We start from the raw sequence: 13,001 nt of genomic DNA, 5'->3' as shown, positions 1-13,001 counted from the left end.
CGAGCGGGCAGGCGGCAGGGAGATATTCTCTCGCCCCCTTCCCTGCCGGGCTCAGGCTGCAAAAGTCTTTAGGAAGGCTTCTGCGCGTGTGCGCGCAGAAGCCTTCCTAAAGACTTTTGCAGCCTAGGCCGGCAGGGAAGGGGGCGGGAGAATATCTCCCTGCCGCCTGCCCGCTCGCCTCTGAAGTTATCGATCGGGGCCCGGGGCGAGATTTAAGGGGGCGGGAGGGGGCTTTAAGGGGGCGGGAGGGGGTTTCAAGGGGCGGCAGCAGCAGGGGGCATCTCCCCGCCGCCTGTTTCCTTGCCGGTCTGCCAAAGTCTTCTTTCAGATTCTTCAAAGTCTCCCTGCCGGTCTTCCGTGCGCAGAAGCCTTCCTAGTCTTTTGCAGCCTGAGCCCGGCAGGGAAGGGGGCGGGAGGATATCTCCCCGCCGCCCGCCCGCTCGCCTCTGAAGTTATCGATCGGGGCCCGGGGCGAGATTTAAGGGGGTGGGAGGGGGCTTTAAGGGGGCGGGAGGGGGTTTCAAGGGGGCGGCAGCAGCAGGGGGCCGGGGCTACAAGGGGGCGGCCATTTTTTTAACTGGAGGAGCCATCGTAGGAGCCACCAACGGAGGAGCGATTATTAGAATAATTACAGCTGCAGCGTGTGGAAAGCGCGGGAGGGGTAAGTAAAGCCCCCTCGCCCTTGATGGAACCCCCCACCCCAGTGCTGGACCGCAGCTCTGCGGTTCCGTGCACACCCCTAAACAGTATTCTAGGGCAAGAAAGCAACACCCTGATCTTAAAGATAGCGATTCATGTTGCAGCAATTTTAACCCTCCCATACTTGGAAAAATATGTTATTATCTGGTATTGAGGTCAAATAGATCCCAATTAAATCATAATGATAAATGAGGTATATTTGACAATTACACTGTCCAATTGTCTTACATTGCCACCAACTGTGTATAATGGTGGCAAAGTCACCATTGAATGGGGTGGTGGTGGCTGCAAGCCATACTCTCCCACTCCCCTCTGCACTGACTGAGTCCTCAGGCAGGCACACCACCAGTCACCACATCAGCCACTCTCCAAGTCACCAAGCTGTCATGAAGCTGCCTCGATTCCATGAAGAACAGGCAGTTCCTTTAAGGCAGGCCTGTTCTCAGTGGCATGGGACAGTATGGCTGGGCCAGCCCCACAATAAGAACATAAGACCAGCCCTGGTGGATCAGGCCAAGGCCCATCCAGTCCAGCATCCTGTTTCACACAGTGGCCCACCAGTTGCCTCTGGGAAGCCCACAAGCAAGAGGTGAGAGCATGCCCTCTGTATTACTGTTGTTCCCCTGCAACTGGTATTGAGAAGCATCGTACCTCTGAGGCTGAAGGTGGCCTATAGCCACCAGACTAGTAGCCATTGATAGACCTGTCCTTCATGAATTTGGAGACAGCCCCTTTTAAAACTATCCAAACTAGTGGCCATCATCACATCCCTTGGCAAAGAATTCCACAGATTAATTATGCACCACACTGTCTGGTATCATCAAGCAGCGAGGCCAGTGTGGAGCTGGGGTCGAACAGCAAAAGCAAGCTAGCGGTGTCAAGCAGGAGGATGGGCAAGCAGATGGGCAACAGCAGACATGAAGGCAGGTGGCAGGGGGCATCCTCATCTCTTGCCCCAGGGCCACCTCCAACCTTGCTACACCCTGCTACACCACTAGTGCATAAAGCCTACATTTGAGGCCTGGCAATGCCAACATTGATTGGATGCTGTGTGATTATTTATTTATTTATTTTGTATTTGGCATAGTATTCATTCATTCATTCAATTTCTATACCGCCCTTCCAAAAATGGCTCAGGGCGGTTTACACAGAGACATAACAAATAAATAAGATGGATCCTTGTCCCCCAAAGGGCTCACAATCTAAAAAGAAACATAAGATAGACACCAGCAACAGTCACTGGAAGTACTGTGCTGGGGGTGGATAGGGCCAGTTACGCTCCTCCTGCTAAATAAAGAGAATCACCACATTAAAAAGGTTCCTTTTTGCCCAGTTAGCAGGGGATAAATGGTATTTTATATAATACCATTGCTGTGCTGGGGGTGGATATGGCCAGTTACTTCATAAGAATTTTATTTTTATTGCCACATTGAATAAATCTCCCATTATTCCTTATGGGCAAACCACTTCAAACTGGTTTGAGCTGGTTCATTGAATCAACTGGCCCAGCCAGTTGATTTGACTGAACTAGTTGTGAACCTGCGGTTTGGTTAAAATTCAGCTTGAATTGGAACCGAACTGTGGAAAATGGTCCATGCACACCTCTATACATATCTCATATGTATCTCATATACATATGAGATGCCAGCGTGGTGTAGTGGTTAGAGTTCTGGACTAGGACCGAGGAGACCCGAGTTCAAATCCCCATTCAGCCATGAGACTTGCTGGGTGACTCTGGGCCAGTCACTTCTCTCTCAGCCTAACCTACTTCACAGGGTTGTTGTGAGGAGAAACTCAAGTATGTAGTACACTGCTCTGGGCTCCTTGGAGGAAGAGCGGGATATAAATGTAAAAATAAATAAATAAATAAAATATCTGATAAATATATGAATCCTAGTGCCATTCTAGCCATGCTTATGGAAGTGACTGAGCAATTTAGGTTTGGCAGTTACAACATGTTAATTTGGCAGTAATTTTTTTGCTTATTCCACATATAATGACTCTGACACTACTAGTATAATTATTCTAGCTGAAGAGGGAACATGATGTTTCTCTTATCAGATAACTTTACCACAAAGAACTCAAAGAATGTGTGCAGAATCACAGACATGTCAATGAAGGATCCCCATTTTGTGAGTGAACAAGCAAATGGCACATTGCTAATGTAAATGCTTTGTTAGAGGAGTGTCTGCTTGCAGAGGATAAATATTCACATGCTGAATCAAAAATCTGTTTTTCTTATCTGATAAGACTTTGTAGTTCTTATTATAGTACTATAATTACCATATGCCAGAAGATTAATTTGACTCCTGTTTGGTCATGAACAAAACTAATTCCGTACCTCCTGAGGCTAACCAAGATGATTTGAAATAGAATCTAAGAACCTAGTGTTTACTGGTAAACAGTGGAGATAAGAAAATGCTTAGGAAGCAAAATGTTTTGGAAAGAGTAAGAGAAATGTGAAACTGTTCTGTTTTCTTTCCCAGAGGCAACATAGCTCAACAGGCTGAAAATTACAATGGGGAAAAAGGGGACATTTTCGCAAATTTAAAACAAAATTGTTGTCATATTGAGGGACTACTTTGTCTCTTTTTAAAATTAGGACTGTTAATGATACTGCTTTGATCCAGAGTGAGGGGTCTCTGTAAGACAGAATGTTATGTGACATGTGGAAAAAACTCTTTACCTAGAAAACAAATACATCAGAGAGAAAAATAGATTAAACTCTCCACCCTGATAGTAGTGTTACTTTTCTATGATCGAGGAGAATCCCCACTGTATTATACTGAGAGAGCTGAGACAAGCCTGTCTTTTCCAAGAGCTTTATTTCAACTACAAAACAGGCCTGGAGCCTTCCTGAAGGACATAATCAAGCCCTTCCCCTAGAGGGGATTAATCCTTTATACTACTGTGACTCCCCCTCATCAGCTGTAGCACCTAGAGGATATGTCCTCCAACGGCAAGGGGCGGGTTGGCCTCAGAGTCCTTGCCAGAGAGGGGAGGTTCTGCCACCTTTGGCCCCATCTCTGGCCCTCAGCCTCCTGACTCTCAGAGCTAGCCTAGTCAGCACTCTCCACAATGTCCGGCCCCTCATCATTGGCTGAGTCCCTCTTAAATTGTCCCTCCTGTGCCTAGCAAGTATCATGAGATCCAAGTTCAGTCTGAAATCCCATCCCAAAGTCTCGGAAGAACCCACACCATTCTTGCAAGAGTTTCTAGGACTCTTGTGGCTCCTGCTACTCTTCCTGATCAGGTTGCTGTGGCCACCGTGCACCTGGTCGGGGTGCCACTGCCCCCTGCTCACTGGGGTTGATAGGTGAGACCCACATGCTTTCAGCCAGGCCTGTCTGGCCTGGGGGTAAGTGTGCCCAAGCTTGCTCTTCCCCTGCCCATCATGCCCAGACAACAAAATCTGCCTTTTTTCTGGAAAAGGTTCAAATACAAAATGATGGGATTTAAAAAAAATATTAATATGTTTCTGCAAGAACTTGAAATGTTATCAGTCTATTCTTTCTGGTGAAACTGAAGCATGCCCAGATCTGGTGTAGTAGACTGGAGAGATAACACAACGTTGTTCCCAATTCCTCCATAGTCCTTTTTGTATCTATACCACATAAGAGCAGGGTGTGTCTATTGCAGCCTTAACCTGGCCTTGCACATGTACATCTGGAACCCACACATCCTGCTGTAGATTGAGGGTTGAAACAGATCTTGCTGGCATGCTGGATATTGAAGTTGCACCTCTGGTGATCCTTTTTTTAGTTTGTCAGGAGCCAGCTCAGCTGTGGACATATAAAGTTGTATAGAGCCGTCAGCTCATGAGTAGTTCTGCTGGACTCCACCCATGTTCCAAGGGAGTTGAGCCATATGAAGAGGGCATATGGTTGTCATTATTTTTCTAGAATAGAGCTTTCACAGTACAAACTCCAAGTTCTGCCTCACCATTACTGCGAGGAATATGTGGACTGCTAGTGACATGTTGGAAATCAGTGTCAGTTGTGAAATGTTTAAATGCTGCCACAGTAAATTGTGGCCCATTATCTGTTATGAAAACTGAAGGTATACCATGATGAGCAAAAATACTCTACAGTAAGCACTCTATCAGCTGCAGTCGCCTGTAGCTTTGCTAATTCTACATAGCGGGGATAATAGTCAATGATGACAAGTTAGACAGATTTTTTCCCCATTTGAAAAAATCAGCTGCCACAATCTGCCATGGATAAATTGGCAATTCTGTGGAGAGACGGGGTTCAATAGGGATTGGAGAGTACAAACTTGGCAGCTATTGACTCAGGATGGAATGTCCTCATTAATAGAGGGCCACCAGACTATCTATTGAGCTTGAGCTCAGCATTTGGTAGTGCCCTGATGAGCCTGATGTAGCTTCCCCAAATTACCTGCTGTCAGGCTAGTGGGATCACTACTGGTTTTGAACATGAGTATATCATTGACTACATGAATGTTGAGTTGCTCACACAGGTATTTAGCCAGTTCTGCAGTGCAAAATTTGGCTTGTGGCCACCACTCGAGACAATATGTTTTTATTTTAGTACACCGGGTGTCAGTTTTCTGTGCTTCCAGAATCCATGCCTGTAAGGATCCTGAGATGGGTATTCCATCTGCAATAAAATTCACAAAGACAGCAATATGTTTTTCTCCTCTGGAGACAGTGATGTTTGTAATGGTGCATGGGAGAGAGTGTCCGCTGTCAGTAATTCTTTACCCAGGACATGTACAATCTTATATGTGAATTTTGTCCCCCAGAGATTACATTTGTGGATCCTTGGGGGAAGTTCATTGAGAGTTTTATCCCCTAATAACAATATAAGAGGCTAATGATATGTTTGTGGAGACAAGCCAGCAAGATACGTCCTGAAGCATTCACATGTCTATGTTAGAGCCAAAGCTTCTGTTTCAATCTGTGGATATCGTATTTCTGCTGGTATGAATGTTCTTGAGACAAAAGCAGTAGGAGCCCAGTACCCTTGATCTTGATCCCACCACATCATCATCTGTGTCATGCTTAAAGTTAATCAGCTGACCATCAAGATCTATCTCTGCCAACCAGACAGCCATACCATCAGTGTGTCCAGTTACTTCCTCCAAAAACATTATTTCTTCCTCAGCTATAGTTTCGTCAGTGACTTCATGGACAGTTGAGAGAGATTTACACACCACAGCATAGTGACCTTTCTTTTTGCATCTTTGACATGATGCTTACCTAGCTAGACATGCAGCATACACATGTGTTGGAGTTCTACCACACCTCCTCCTGCATGGTGTCTTATCCTGCTTATTTTGATAGAGTGGCTGTTGAGAGGTCACTGCACCGTGTTTGGGAGAGATGCCTCTGCCCCTCAGTTTCAGGTGCTTCTGTTCAGCAATATGCAGGGCATCCAAGTCCAGTGGTTCATGAGTAGTTGGGAGAACACTTGTAAGTTCTTTTTGGCTGACTCAGTTTTTGACAGACTCAGACTGGTGAGCTTTTATAACAGCCTTTTGGAGAATCAAGTCAGGGTCCAGTTGTAATTGTTGTGACAATTTATCCTAAGAAAGACCTATGACAAGGAGATCACTGATATGTTATTCAGGATAAAACTGTCCACAGGTTCTGAGGGCCCTTGACTGCAGAGGCTGAATCTTGCTCCTCCCTAGAAAATGGTCTAAGGCTTGGACTACTGCACCACACTGAGGTGTTTTTTGTTTTTGTTTTGGGCCCTCAGGGAGTGGCAGAGACATCAGTATTTCATCAGCTTAATCCCCATAGAATAGATCAGGGCACTCACTTGGTAGCATTCAAGCAGTGTCAGCAACCCAGAAACAACTCTGAAGGAAAGCTGGAAATGGGTTACAGATAGCAGAACCCGTGCAGTCATTTGGGAGGAGGGGAGGAGGAAGGAGCTCGCTGCCACCCAGCTGCTCAGTGGGCTTCCACAGGTTAAAAAAGATGCACTCTCCCCTCCTCGCCTCCAACCCTATCTGCAGCCAGCTGCACCACAGCCCATTCCAATGCCGCAGCCAGCGGCTCTTACTTTAGTGAGAACTTTCCCCTCAACTGGTTGCCCACCCTCCCCGCAGCCATCCTACTACTGCAGCCAGCGGCGATCTTACTTTAGGGAACAAAAGGGGGAACTTTCATCTTGCCCCCCCTCCCCCCACCACAACAGCTTTAAAAAATAAAGTAAAAGGCAGAGAGCATTCCTCTCCCCCACTGTCCCCTCAGCTACTGCTGCTGCATAGCTGCAGTGATGTTGTTTTTTAGAGGTTGCAAAAGCCTTTTTGTCTATGGGCGGCAAAAAGGTTAATCCACCCCTGACTACATCTACCACCTCCACATGGGCTAGAATTCAAACATATAAGTCCTCATCTGCAGCCTGAAGTTCATGTACAGCTTTGTCACTTGATTTTGCTGCAAGCATAAACTGGGCCATTTATTATATAGGAGAGTGAGAAGCTGTGGTGCACAGGGGGATAACTCTGATAGTATCTGCTGTGGTTCACATCTGGGACATGTGAAGTCAAATCCTCTTTGCCTGTTTCTTAACTGAGTGAGTAGGCAGGGCCAATGTGGGTGGTCCTTCAGAGTTTACTTAGTTTACTCATAATGTTTAATATGGTAAACATTAAGTGCCAACCAGAGGTATTAAAAATAAGCTTTTCAAAAACATGTATCAGTTGATCAATCAATCAGTCTGTAAAATCATCACAATTTAATCAAACATTCTTAAAATGGAAGCTAGAGATGACGCTCTTAATTCCATAAGAATCGCTAAGTTAGATCAGACAAATATCCTTTTAAGCCACTAATCCATTTCAACAACAACCAGATAGATACCTCTGAGAAGTTCACAAGCAGGGCACAGAGATGAAGGCTCGCTTGTTTTTGTTTGCACTATCTAGTAGGGTTCTCTTTCTATCCATGGAGGTTACTTTCAGCCATCATATAGTCTATCACTATAGACCTAAATAGCTTTCATGAATTTCAGAAGCCCAGCAGAAGAGAGTAAGAGAACATCTGCTTCCCATTAAGTGCTGCCTGGCTTGAGAACCCATGTGTGTGTGCACTGTTTGCTCCTTCTGCTCTTACCTGCCTGCTCCTTGCTTCCCCTGTGAGACTGTGGCCTGCTGCATCTGCTGAACATCTGTGTAGAAGGGGAGTGTGTGCAGGACTGGGGCAAGGGGTGAATGACTCAGCAGTTCCTGATACCATCTGACCAGCTCTGGGCCTTTTATAGGAATGCTGTCTATGACAGCAGGGTCACTACTGAAGGGGTGAAACGAAGGGTTAGAAATAAAGGGCTGAAACTGGCCCTTTGGCAGAACCATCCTGGGGAACAACAAGGGTGAGGGCCAGGATGTCTGGCCCAGGATTTTTCATGGGTGTGAAAGAGGTGGGTGGGTATTTTTAATTCAGCTTCTGTTTTAAATCTTGGGTGAGTTTAGTTTTAATGTGCCTGGATTTGTATGGAGACAGGGGGCATATCTGCTGATTATGGGGCAGTTATTCCAGTGGTGGTGGGGAATAGAAGAAGTAAAGTTGCAGGTCAGCAGGCCGTTTCAGGGGAAGAGAAACCAGAAATATAATTGCTGTTTCCCCTTCTGGCAGTGCTGCCAGCTCTTTGACCTTGGGGAGCAGTGCCAACCACCCATGGAGCCTCACCTTGCACCTTTGTAATGCCAGGTCTGTCCAGAATACATCTGAAATAATCCATAATCTGATCCTGGATCTCTTGGTAGCCTTCAATACTATTGACCATAGTATCCTTCTGGAACATCTGAGGGGACTGGGGGTGGGAGGCACTGCCTTGTGGTGGTTCTACTCCTACCTCGCAGGCAGATTCCAGATAGTGTCTCTTGGAGACTGTTGTTCTTCAAAATCTGAACTTTCCTATGGTATCCCTCAGGGCTCCATACTGTCTCTGATGTTGTTTAACATCTACAGTACATGAAACCGCTGGGAGAGATCATCAGGAGGTTTGGTGCGGGGTGTTATCAGTATGCTGATGACACCCAAATCTCTTTCTCCATGTCAACATCATTGGGAAAAGGCATAACCTCCCTAAATGCCTGCCTGGAGGTAGTGATGGGCTGGATGAGGGATAAAAAAACTGAGGCTAAATCCAAATAAGACAGATACTTATTGTGCGGTCTTGGAACTCGGGAGACAATTTTGATCTAATGGTTCTGGATGGGGTCACGTTCCACCGGAAGGAACAGGTATGCAGTCTCAGGGTGCTTCTGAATCTGAACCTCTCCCTGGTATCCCAGCTTGAGGTTGTGGCCAGAGGTGCCATCTATTAGCTTTGTCTGATATGCCAGCTGCATCCATTTCTTGAGATGAATGACCTCAGAATGGTGGTACATATGCTGGTATACTCCAGGCTAGATTACTGCAATGTGGGGCTGTGTTTTTACATAAACCCCTGCTAACTTGACAAAGAGGCACTTTTTAATGTGGTGATTCTCTTTATTTAGCAGGGGGAGAGTAACTGGCCCTATCCACCCCCAGCACAGTACCTCCAGTGACTGTTGCTGGTGTCTATCTTATGTTTCTTTTTAGATTGTGAGTCCTTTGGGGACAGGGAGCCATCTTATTTATTTATTATTTCTCTATGTAAACTGCCCTGAGCCATTTTTGGAAGGGCAGTATAGAAATAGAATGAATGAATAGTCCGGAAACTGCAGTTGGTACAGAATGTGGCAGCCCGGTGTCTCTGGGCCATCTTGTAGAGACCATATTACTCCTATGCTGAAAGAGCTACATTGGCTACCAATAGGTTTCCAGACAAAATACAAGGTTCTGGCTATTACCAATAAAGCCCTAAATAGCTTAGGACCTTGGTATTTAAGAGAACATCTTCTTCACCATGAACCCCTTCTCCTGTTGAGGTCATCTGGAAAGGTTTGTTTATGGTTGCCACTGGCTCGTCTGGTGGCTACTCGGAGACTGGCCTTCTCCATTGCTGCCCCAAGGCTTTGGAATGTGCCCTCTGTTGATATAAGAGCCTCCGCATCTCTGGCAACTTTAAAAAAGGCACTGAAGACATATTTGTTTACCCAGGCTTTGGGTTAGATTTATAGTATATAATACTTTTTATGTTGGGTTTTAAATTATTTTAATTGTATGCCACCCAGAGACACATTTTGGGCAGTATAGAAATATGTTAAATAAATTAATAAGTGAATTTAAAAGATGTTTTAAATGTCATTTCCATCACCACAACTTGCTATGGAATTCACTACCTCCAGTTATTTTTTTTTCCTAGGGCATGGAATTAATTTGGGTCTCTTACAAGTTAGCAAGCCAAGAAATTGTCCTGCTATCATGGCACAGACACTTAATGAATTTTTAGAGTTTTCAACCCTAATCTTAATGAATAAGTCAGGGAATTAGTTGGCTGAATAAAAGACTGGATCAGGGTCACCTAAAGGGTAAGATAATCGGAGAATCGCTGAGGCACTGGAGAAGTCTGTTCTCAAGATTTTGATAAATTGTATTAAAGATAATGGGTGACAGTTTTTGAAGGCTATATTTTGGTGTAAATGCAAAGTAATCCACAAGTTTAAAATAGCAAACTCCCCAACAATAATTCAACTCATTCGCGGTCAATCTGCTACATTTTTTAAAATAAAAAGGCACCAGCTTGCCAAGTCTGTTAGCAAGTCTGCACTTCACAAATACATCCTGTAATGTACACTTAGATGCAGGCATAGAGATCAACAGGTGCGCTCAGACATGGCCCTGTGCTAATCAGAAAACCAAAGCTACACGGAACATTTCGTAGCTAAATAACAGAGCACAGGCTCAGGATGCAGGAAGTTCTGGGTTTAATTTCATTCACTTAAATGTATGCCCTGGCTTTTTTTATGGCAAACTCTCAAGGCTGCTTACAATACAAAAAAGATACAACAATTATTATGAAGCAAATACTGTCTTTAAAATGCTTAATATTGGAACAGATTTATCACAGCAGTTCAGCAGCTAAAACTCTTCATCATCCAAATGCTTTATTAAACAGAAAGGACTTAGCCATGAGCTTAAATGTAAGCCTGGCTTAAATGTAAGCTAGAGAGGGAGCTGCAAAGAATAGATGCAGTCGCAGGAAAAGTTCTGCTACTCTCTAGGAGCTTCTGGTGGTCTATGACACTAAAAGCAGAGTTCCATCCGTGACATGACATCTCCTCTTGAAATGATCTCAGGCAGTAGAGTTGGGAACTTCTTTTTAAGACAGGCCAGCACAATATAAGGACCAGGGTCAGATCCAACCAGTGGGGCCTATTTTTGCTGGCCCACAGGTAGCGATATCCTGCAAAAATAGCAGGAACCATGAAGAGCTCTTGTCCTGTCCTGTTGACCAACAGCAGAGGCTCACTGAAGTTGACTACTTGAGACTAGATGTCCCCCACTCCTGGGCTGGAGCCCACAGATACCATCTCTCTTTCCCCCTGACTCCAGCTCTCTGCCCCCTCACTTTCATTTTTTTGAAAAATTAATTGTAATGTGTTATAAATTAACCTCAACCTCTCATTGTTGGTTCCAGCCCAGCAGGGCATTTGAGTTGGGCTTAAGATTTTGGCAAGGCACCCTTCTTGGACTAGACTATTTTACAAGATAGAGGAATGATCTGAGTAGAAGTCACATACCTTTTACACTGTTGTCAATGTTTCCATGCTTGCTTTCATATCATTCTGGGCATACAACAACAATAACAAGAACAACAACAATTTATATACCGCTTTTCAACAAAAGTTTCCAAAGCAGTTTACGTGGAGAAATAATAAATAAATGAGAAGGCTCTCTGTCTCCAAAGGCCTACAATCTAAAAAGAAACATAAGACAGACACCAGCAACAGTCAATGGAAGTACTGTGCTTGGAGTGGATAACACCAGTTATTCTCCCCCTGCTAAATAATCACCACATTAAGTTAGCAGGGGACAATAGCCAGGCATATGCAGAGACCTTTGGCCATCTGCATCTTCTTCCTAGAACGTTCACAAACTATGCATGTGATCCACTCCACCCCCTTGTTCTGTTGCTTGCACGGTTACTAAATATGCCAGGAATCCAAACTGTGCAGCTGAAGTCTTTGCACATATCCAGTGTGAGAGAAATAATGTGTTGCTGCTGTTTTGAATGGCCCCTGTTTTAATATTTTTTAAGAGCATATGCGGTTTTGGATTTTATTATTTTAACTGTTGTAGGATGTTTGCTGTGTTGCGTATTTTATAGAAAGGCAGGACAGAAGCATAACAAATAAATAAATAATTGCTGAAGAGCAGGCAGATTCCAGAGAATGTCATGCCACCTTTGACCAAAGTCTGATCTTGTTTCATCTTGTCAAAAAAATACACTGCAAGGAGAATCTGTGCATGGCATTTGTGGATATTAATCTCCTTTTGATCTTATATAAAGATAAAAGCTATGGACAGTGCTGTAGTGAGGTTGAAGGTGGCCCAGGTGCAAACTCTGGAGCACCCTTCACATGCCACTTCGCTCCTTCCACTACCCCTTCACTGCCCCCCCAACCCACAATAGTACAGCGGGGGAATGCCCATGCTCCAGCCAGCCACAGGTCAGAGACTGGACTTGGGAAGTGACAGGAGCACTGCACATCAGGCCGGGGATGGGCAGCACCACTGCTGCATGTTGGCCAGCGGGGAGGGTAAGCGAGTGAGGTGGCCCTTCTCAGGACCAGGTGGCTATGGGAAGCTAGGCAGCACAGGTTCTTTGGACCTGTCCATCCTATTGAAGCTCTGCCCCTGGCTTTGGAGGAAGTTTGAGGCAATCTCAATAGACTGAAGACTTTTATTACTGATCTGTTACGTACAGCAGTATGTACGTGCAAATTAGATGTAACCAACATGGACAATTATCTGATTCAGTTCCTACATTGAAGGGTGTAGGACAAGAATGCATTTTAGCACTGTTGTTCAATTTCTAGATAAACATGATGGTGGGTCATCTTTCTTGCCATGATTTTCATCCACCCAAAGTGGCTAATATAGGGGTCAGAAACCTTTCAGAAGTGGTGGACCAGGTCTTGGGGGGCAGCTCCAGAACAGGTGCCACTCAAAGTGAAGTTGGCATCCATACCTCACTAGCTCTGCCAGGCGCAGAGCCCTGCCAAGTGGCCCCTCTGATGACATCCTGTGCACATGACATCATGTGCACGGGGCGTGCCTGAGCCCCGAGAGAAATCCCCTCTTCCCATGAGCAAGCAAGCGCTTGCCCATCCTTTTCAGGCAGCAAGTGCTGCCTGAAATGACAGGGAATGGCTCACTTGGGCTCTTCGGATCTCGA

At 45.2% G+C, this 13,001-nt stretch overlaps 1 protein-coding gene across 1 annotated transcript in view; it reads left to right on the top strand.

Moving 5' to 3' along the window:
• The first annotated feature begins 560 nt into the window (after nt 1–560).
• SEMA3D (semaphorin 3D) overlaps nt 561–13,001 on the top strand; it is a 413,180-nt gene continuing 400,739 nt past the window's right edge. Inside the window, exon 1 of the mRNA XM_053254946.1 lies at nt 561–661. The gene's annotated coding sequence lies outside the window, so the exon portion shown is untranslated. The remainder of the gene's footprint in view (nt 662–13,001) is intronic.

Source organism: Hemicordylus capensis, chromosome 5 (genome assembly GCF_027244095.1).
Source record: "Hemicordylus capensis ecotype Gifberg chromosome 5, rHemCap1.1.pri, whole genome shotgun sequence".
NCBI classification, from domain to species: Eukaryota; Metazoa; Chordata; class Lepidosauria; order Squamata; family Cordylidae; genus Hemicordylus; species Hemicordylus capensis.
This window is presented reverse-complemented; position numbering and strand designations above follow the sequence as displayed.